The 7,175-nt window shown below is 42.0% G+C and overlaps 1 long non-coding RNA gene across 2 annotated transcripts in view; it reads left to right on the top strand.

Annotated features, from left to right (window-relative positions):
• The first annotated feature begins 523 nt into the window (after positions 1 to 523).
• The window catches only part of LOC109281892 (uncharacterized), a 56,057-nt gene continuing 49,405 nt past the window's right edge, over positions 524 to 7,175 (top strand). The window contains exons 1-4 of one of the 2 annotated variants that reach the window (XR_009461874.1): positions 527 to 798; positions 3,223 to 3,598; positions 4,929 to 5,058; positions 5,455 to 7,169. This is a non-coding gene — a long non-coding RNA (uncharacterized LOC109281892). Of the gene's footprint in view, positions 799 to 3,222; positions 3,599 to 4,928; positions 5,059 to 5,454; positions 7,170 to 7,175 lie in introns of those variants that run through there. The other variant, XR_002088676.2, reaches the window with a different exon arrangement.

Raw genomic sequence — 7,175 nt, 5'->3', positions numbered from 1 at the left:
TGTAGTGTTATCATTTACTGTAGCTGAAGCAAAACTGGGACTGTTGATACTTATGAATCTGATTGTTGTGCCCACAGATCAAAGATTGCATTGTTTGAGCCTTTGATTCTCAAAGGTATAGAGATATTTGAATCCCACAGGTTTCAATGGAACTTAGGTGCCTAAATACCTTTTGAGGATCAGGGTTTAAGAGACTGAAGTGCCAGTTCTGTACCGAACTCTGCATAGGTGCACCCTTCACCAATATAAAGCCCCATTGGTTTCAGTGTGGCTTCACAGTGGCAAAAGGGTCTATGAATAAGATATTGGAGGTCTGAGGCACAGGACTTGGTGTAGAACAGAAGCCTTAAATTGCAAACATGGATCAATCAAGAGAAAATGTTTTGCATTTACAAAATGCTGGAACAAGAATGCTATCTAATGTTTTAAAAAATGGCTCTAGATTTGGTGAGTTATGTTTCTTGATTTGAAAAAGAGATTGAGCTTTCTTCCTTTTCATTTATGCCTAAATGGGACTCCTGTTGAAATGATTTTACGTATGTCATGCTAAAAGGGGTTGTGTTCTCACTCACCCTAACAAAAAAAAAGGTTCTGAAGCTTTGTGATTACAAGACTATACCACAGCCTTTCCATCACACTCTTGTTCTTAATTTTATTACAGGAGGTGAATGAATGCTGTAAAAAAGTATTTGCAAACATGTGTGGGAACAGCAAATATGCAAAGCAGCAGCCACAAGAAAAAGTTCACAAGCAATCCACTGAAATACGCTTGCATAAAACCCTTGTCAAATAATCTTGGTGAGTGAACAAATTTGCAAAGCCTGAGGTTTTCACAGGCAACTTTTGCAAGCAAACAAATGGAACTGTCTGTGATAATTGAGTAAATGATTTCCTATGAATCATTCAAATTCTAATGACAGCTTTCTTTATAACCCCCCCTGTAAAAACTTTGTAAAAACTTCTTTAATATCAATGCTTCTATACTCTCCTAGCTTTTGAGGGACTTGCCCCCTTAAAATGGTTGATTCTTCAGCTTTCATCATCACAGATTTCAGAGGCAGCCACATGGGTCTGCTGGAAGGCATGAGGTGTAGTGCCAACACTTTTTTATGAGAAAAATCACTATGATGGGCTTCCATCTGCAGCCAGTTTGAAGGTTATTGTTATAAGAAGAGAACTGGAAACTTGCTTTGGAAACAATAAAAAGTTTTGTGATTAACAATTTATTCCTTGACAGGTCTTATTAGCATGAGCCATTGTGATATTAATAATGGTCAGATCCTCAGTTGGGCTCACTTGATGTAACTCCACTGGGGACAATGGCACTATGATAGCTCATACCAGCTCAGGATCTGGCCTTACAGCTCTGTGTCTCACTTCCTATTTATATACTGGTCAGGATAGCCTTTGAATGTCCTTTTCTTGTTCTACCTTTAGGGAGTTATCTACTGTAACAGATACTGAATTGTACCAGATCAGTGATCCATTTAGTCTAGGATCCTGTCTTTGGTAGGTGCTTGGAAGAACCCCCTCCCTCCTCCTCTCTCCATGGACAAGGTTCAACAGAGGAGTCTTTTCTAGCCTTCCCCAGCCAGCTAACTGATGCTCCAACTACTCATTCTGGGCTTGGTGGAACATGCTGTTTCCCTATGACAAGGTGTTGAAAGTGGGAACAGTACTGAGGAGGTTTGAAAGTGCTCCCTCCTGACTCTACCTCAAGGACCTGGCTGGGCACAAAACAGGGAGTCAAGATACCTCAAGCAAAGGTAGGCAGTGATGAACTGCTTCAGAGCAAAGAGAGAGAACAGGGCTGTAGTTTTGACAGGGCACGTTCCCAGCTCTGCTCCTGGAGCAATGCAGCTCCAAGTTATAAACTGAGAAGTTGAAATGTTGCCTGCACTGAGGTGCAGATGAGCAGGGAGTAAAATCTGGAACTCCATTAAAAATTGATGACAAATATCTTTAGGATAAAATTAGGACATTTGCCCTGCTGGCTACAGCATCCCACTGCCAGCTTATATTCATACTGTGGTCTGTTATTACCCCCAGGTCCCTTTCATTCGTGGTGCTAGTCGGTTTGGTGCCACCAAGCCTGTAGATGTGTTGGGGGTTGCTCGTCCTGAGGTGGAGCACTTTACGTTTCTCAACAATGAACTTTATCAGGTTCCAATCTGCCCTACTTGCTAGCCTATCTAGGTCTGCAAATGCCTGTATCTGTAGCCTATTTTCAAGCATGACCACACTTCCCCATAACTTGGGGATGTCCGTGAACTTAGCCATTGAGCTCTTTACCCCCCCCCCCCCATCTAAATCACTAATAAAGATGTTGAAAAGTACTGGACCGAGCACTGACCCCTGTGGGACACTGCTGCCCACTTCTTGCCAGGATGACACGGATCTGTTCACTATGACTCTCTGGGTCCTATTCTGCAGCCAGTTTCTCACCTGACTGTCTCGGAGTTAAGCCCACAATCCTCCAATTTTCTTGTGAGGACATTGTGGGATACTAGATCAAAGGCATTTTGGAAGTCTAGGTATACAATGTCAACCTGCTCTCTCATGTTCAGGTGGCGAGTTACCTGGTCATAGAAGGAGATGAGGTTGGTAAGGCAAGATCTGTCCACAACGAAACCATGCTGGCTGTCATTCAGAATCTTACCGTCTGCAAGCTTATCACAGATAGACTCCTTGATGAACTTTTCTAGGATTTTCCTTAGGATGGAAGTTAGGCTGACTGGCCTATAGTTACCTGGGTCCTCCCTCCTGCCCTTCTTGTGGATGGGCACAACATTGGCCCTCTTCCAGTCCTCAGGGACTTTTCCAGAGCGCCACTTCAATGGGCATTGGATCAAGCTTAGTATACGTGCTCCCAGTGAAGCCAACTGGATTCTTTCTGTAAGTAGGACTTATTCACCAGAATCAGTATATGTGGGATCAGGCTGTTAGTGTATCTTATACAGGGTAGACAGGTGTGACATGCTTTTATCCTGTGTGACTAATGTTCCTGTATTTCCTTGCAAGGAAGTTCAATTTGGGGCTGAGATCACATGGAATCCAATACTAGAAGGAGGTATTTTAAAGAATGCAGATTTTTGATAGATGAGTCTCGTTATTAAAACAGACTCTGAAAGGGAAAAAAAAATGAACATCCTTTGCTTTGTACTAGATTTAATTGAACAGTTGACCCAAATATGCTAAAATTTAGATGTATTTTCCTTTCAGTCGGATTATCCTTTGAAACTGTGAACAAACCCTGCCTGACAACACAAAGGAATTTTCCCATGGATCAGCTAAAGCTGACTCACATGAAAGACTTGCCCGAAGTGGTCATGCCCTCTGAGCAAATACCACAGGCATGAGGATCTCTGCTCTTGGCCTAACAGCAGTGTTAGAATTCCAGCGACCCAACCTGAAAAGTGAAATCTTATTGGAGGATGGTAGGTCATTTACCTATGACCTAGCCAATCTGCTCCTCTATTTACTCATGTTGCTAACTTCCAACGGGGTTGAATGTTTTGAGCTGTCACTGCATGTTGGGAGAAATTTCCTGTTCTGCCCCTGGAATACACCACAGAGCACTTGCTGTTTGTTTAAGCAGGTAAAGTACAAACAAAAGTCACTTCTATGACTCAAAGGGGAAAGAAAATCATCTGATTGGGAAAGCTTTCAGCACTTGGTTTAATGCCATAGTGAAACGCCAGAGGAAGCTGTGTGCCTGTCTAAGATGAATGTTTCCTCTGCTGCAATTGTCTAGTGTATCACAGATCAACAGCCAGGAAGGCCTGATTACTCATCCTTCCTATACACTTTTTTTTGGGTTTATTTTTTTCAGTACTGTTTGGGAAAGTATCAACCTTCTTTGATGCATTGACTTACTGGGAAGAAAAACACGCCTGCTACAAAGAAGTGCTAGAAATAACCTGCAAGAGTATTTTTCCCCTTGGGTTATAATACAGAAGCAGCTACATTTTTACAGGATTTTGAGACCTTCACAAATATGGATGAAAATTTCTCTCCGGGTCTCTGTGTTGTGCACACAGAATTAAACCTCCTAACCAGTGTTTTGTTAACGCTGGTTAATAAAACTGGTTAACCTTAACACTAGGAGCATTTTAAAATAGAACTTGCTTTTCCTTCTTTCTGCTATTTATTTTTGCTATTTTGCTCGATGACAGTGAACTGGCCACTTTCAAGTCAAATTCACTTTCTGCTTTTAGCTGGTTTCTATTTCTGGTTCCTTAAAAAAGGTTCCTGCCCTAGAGTGTTCTCCCTTGCAGAATGCCATATTAATTGGTTAGGTCTTCTTGTCCATTTTCCTTTCCCTCTCCTGTTTTGTTTTAAACAAAACCAAATGTTGTAGCCTAAGCTGCTTGCTTGTTTCATTCCCAGTGTTCTGTGCAATAATGAAGGGACTCCTTTTGGACTGTCAGCTTGGATCTTTAGTTTAAGTGCACTGGATTCAGTGCTGCTGCTTGCAGGTGTGTCATGCTTTGTCTGCTCAGAGCTGTGGTGCAGTTTCCCAAGCACATGGAGCTTGCGGCAAGCCTCCTGGCATCACCTTCCAAATCTTCTCCCCTACAGTTCTTGTTTCAACCTGCAGAGAACCTGCAGGCTGTTACATTGATAATGTCCTGCAAATTATCTCTTGTTCCAATTTGCCTCATTTTTATATTTATCACTAGCAGGAAGCAAAACTATATGTAACACACGAGAAACTGGAGCTAAATTCTTTTTCATTGTTCCTCAGTTCTGTGGTACTTTGGTGGAGAGGCTTGGGAATTATGGGGCAGTCTCCTTTACATTTCAAAAATAAGGGATTTTAATGAGTTGTATATAAAATAAAGCAATCAATTTTAATGCTGCTGTTGTTTGTTTTTACACCACGTTCATTTTATATTACTCCTGTCTTTTCTGTTTTAAATATCCAGCAGAATTTTGTACCCACAGAAATGCAGCAGTTTTACAGGAATGGCTGTGGGGAGTGTTGGGAGTTTTTGCCAGCTGGACTAGGAAGGGTTTGTGTTTCTGACTTCTAGGAAGGCAGTTTGAGCTGGACAGGTAAGTCTATTACATGAATGTTTCTATTAAAATATACCAGCAGAAATAATTAGATTGACATTTAAATTTTCATTTTTTAAGTTTCAGAGTTAATGCCACAGATTGGTGAATGGGGTGGTTTATAATTCTCAAGGCTTGTTATTGACTGATTGTAGACTTGGACAGACACTACTGCATTTATAACAGTTGATGGTTTACAGGGTGTGGATAGACATTCATTTGAAATGTTCCAAATTCTGCTCCAGTTTGGAGCACTTCAAATCATGAGTGCTTTGTGTGGACATGTAGCCATGCCTCCTTCTACCTGCAGCACTTCAAAATGTCTGCAAAAGCAAGCAATGGTAGTGTTTTCCAGCCCTGGGGCTGGAAAACAGGAAATCCTTTCATGTCTTTCAGCCTCCAGAAGTTTCTGAGGACAGCCATGCACACAAGATTGCTCACTAGCTGCCTGCCCTGCTTCCTCTTGAGGGGTGGGGAGTGGAGCACTGTGGGATGTTGGAAGATTGAGCAAGCCCCTATCATCCTCAGGGTGAAGATGTTTCAGGAACCTCTTCAAATATGTTCCTTTTTTTCAAGGATTATTATTTTTATGTGCTTTGGCCATTTTTGAACTGCTTCTTTGGAATATCTGTACCCTCACTGCTTGGAGCACTTTAGAGGCACTTGGAGTGCTTCAAACATCATGTCTGCCCGTGGCCACAGATACCTTTACAATGACAAGTGCTAGAAGAATTGTTTTTACAACAAAGCTTAAATTTTAGGCCCCTGTAACCAGTCTCTGAGGACAGATCAGACTTGTATTAAAAATAAAACAAAGCAAACCCCAAACAGTTTGGGGGGGAAACATTTTATATCTTTTTACAACACAAAGGAGATTTAAAAAAAATAATGGCACATATCTCATTTTTGTTCCATTTAATGCTTTGCAACAGTAAGAAATTTGCCCTTCAGAAACCTCATTAACAATTGGTAATCTCTGTACTCTTCCCAGCTCTTCAGACTATGAGATGCTGGACTGGACTGTTCTGTTGAAGCTGGGGGTGCACTTTGTCCCTTCGGCTGAGGTTGCATTTTGGTTTCTGGCAGGTGGGCTTGCCTACTGGAGGCTGGCTTTTTGGTATGTAGAACATAGGCAAGGGCTGGAGCCAAGCAACTCTCCCCCATGGTGGAGAAGCTGGGAGAGGCTAGAAGTGCTTGTCCCAAGGAAAGCTGATTTATCCAAGGCAAAGGCTGGTTTGTTGTGGAAAACCAGAAGTGCTGATTTGGTCTGCAAATCTGTGAGTCTGTGGGATCGTGTAGGGGAACAAATAACCTTGCCTGATTATCCTTAGGGCAACAAGCCATCATCATTTTTTTTTTTTTGTAAATGGTTCTTTACTGAGATGGAGCTACTACCTGCCTTCAAACTAACATGACTTCCTGCCTTGCTCTACTCATGAATATCAGGATGAAAGAGCCAGGGTGAATTCTACTACTTATCTCCTTGCAGAGAGCCACCTGGTGCTAGGAATGCGGCATGACCACTGGTTCATGAAAGGAAGGGAAATGATACTCGATTTATAGGTTTTTGCTGGTTCTGTGCTTTTATAACTTCATGGGGATAGGTTTTCTGGCTTCTTCCTGGAAGGTGGAGCTAAAGCGGCCAAATGTTTTTCAGCAGCTAACATGCATGTACACACAGCTATTCTTAAAAAGAGGTGAAAGGTGAATTGTGGGGAGAGAAACAGACTAGAAACGTCAAATGTCTGGCAAAATGTCTCAAGTGACTCGTGGGGCAGAGTTCTGGTTCTGTACAGAAACCAGAAAGGTCCAATCTGGGCTTGTGGAGGAGATGATTATCTATATAGTTATCAACTAAAGCTTGGGATGAGAGGTTTTCTAAGTCAGATTAATTTGCTTTTAACCAATGGCGCCCCATTTCAATGTACACCTAACTCCTTTCTGCGTGTCCTCTCTTGACTGATTTTAAATACAGCCTACATTTTCAGTCTATAGTGGAAGTGTGACAGCTACCATCCAGAGAAAGGGAGATGAGCCCAAGTGAAGGAGAAATAGAAAAAGCAGGCTGTCTTCTAAACAGCTATTCAGAAAGCCACACAAGAAATGGGCTGAGCATG

Source organism: Alligator mississippiensis, chromosome 4 (assembly GCF_030867095.1).
Source record: "Alligator mississippiensis isolate rAllMis1 chromosome 4, rAllMis1, whole genome shotgun sequence".
Lineage (NCBI taxonomy): Eukaryota > Metazoa > Chordata > Crocodylia > Alligatoridae > Alligator > Alligator mississippiensis.
This window is presented reverse-complemented; position numbering and strand designations above follow the sequence as displayed.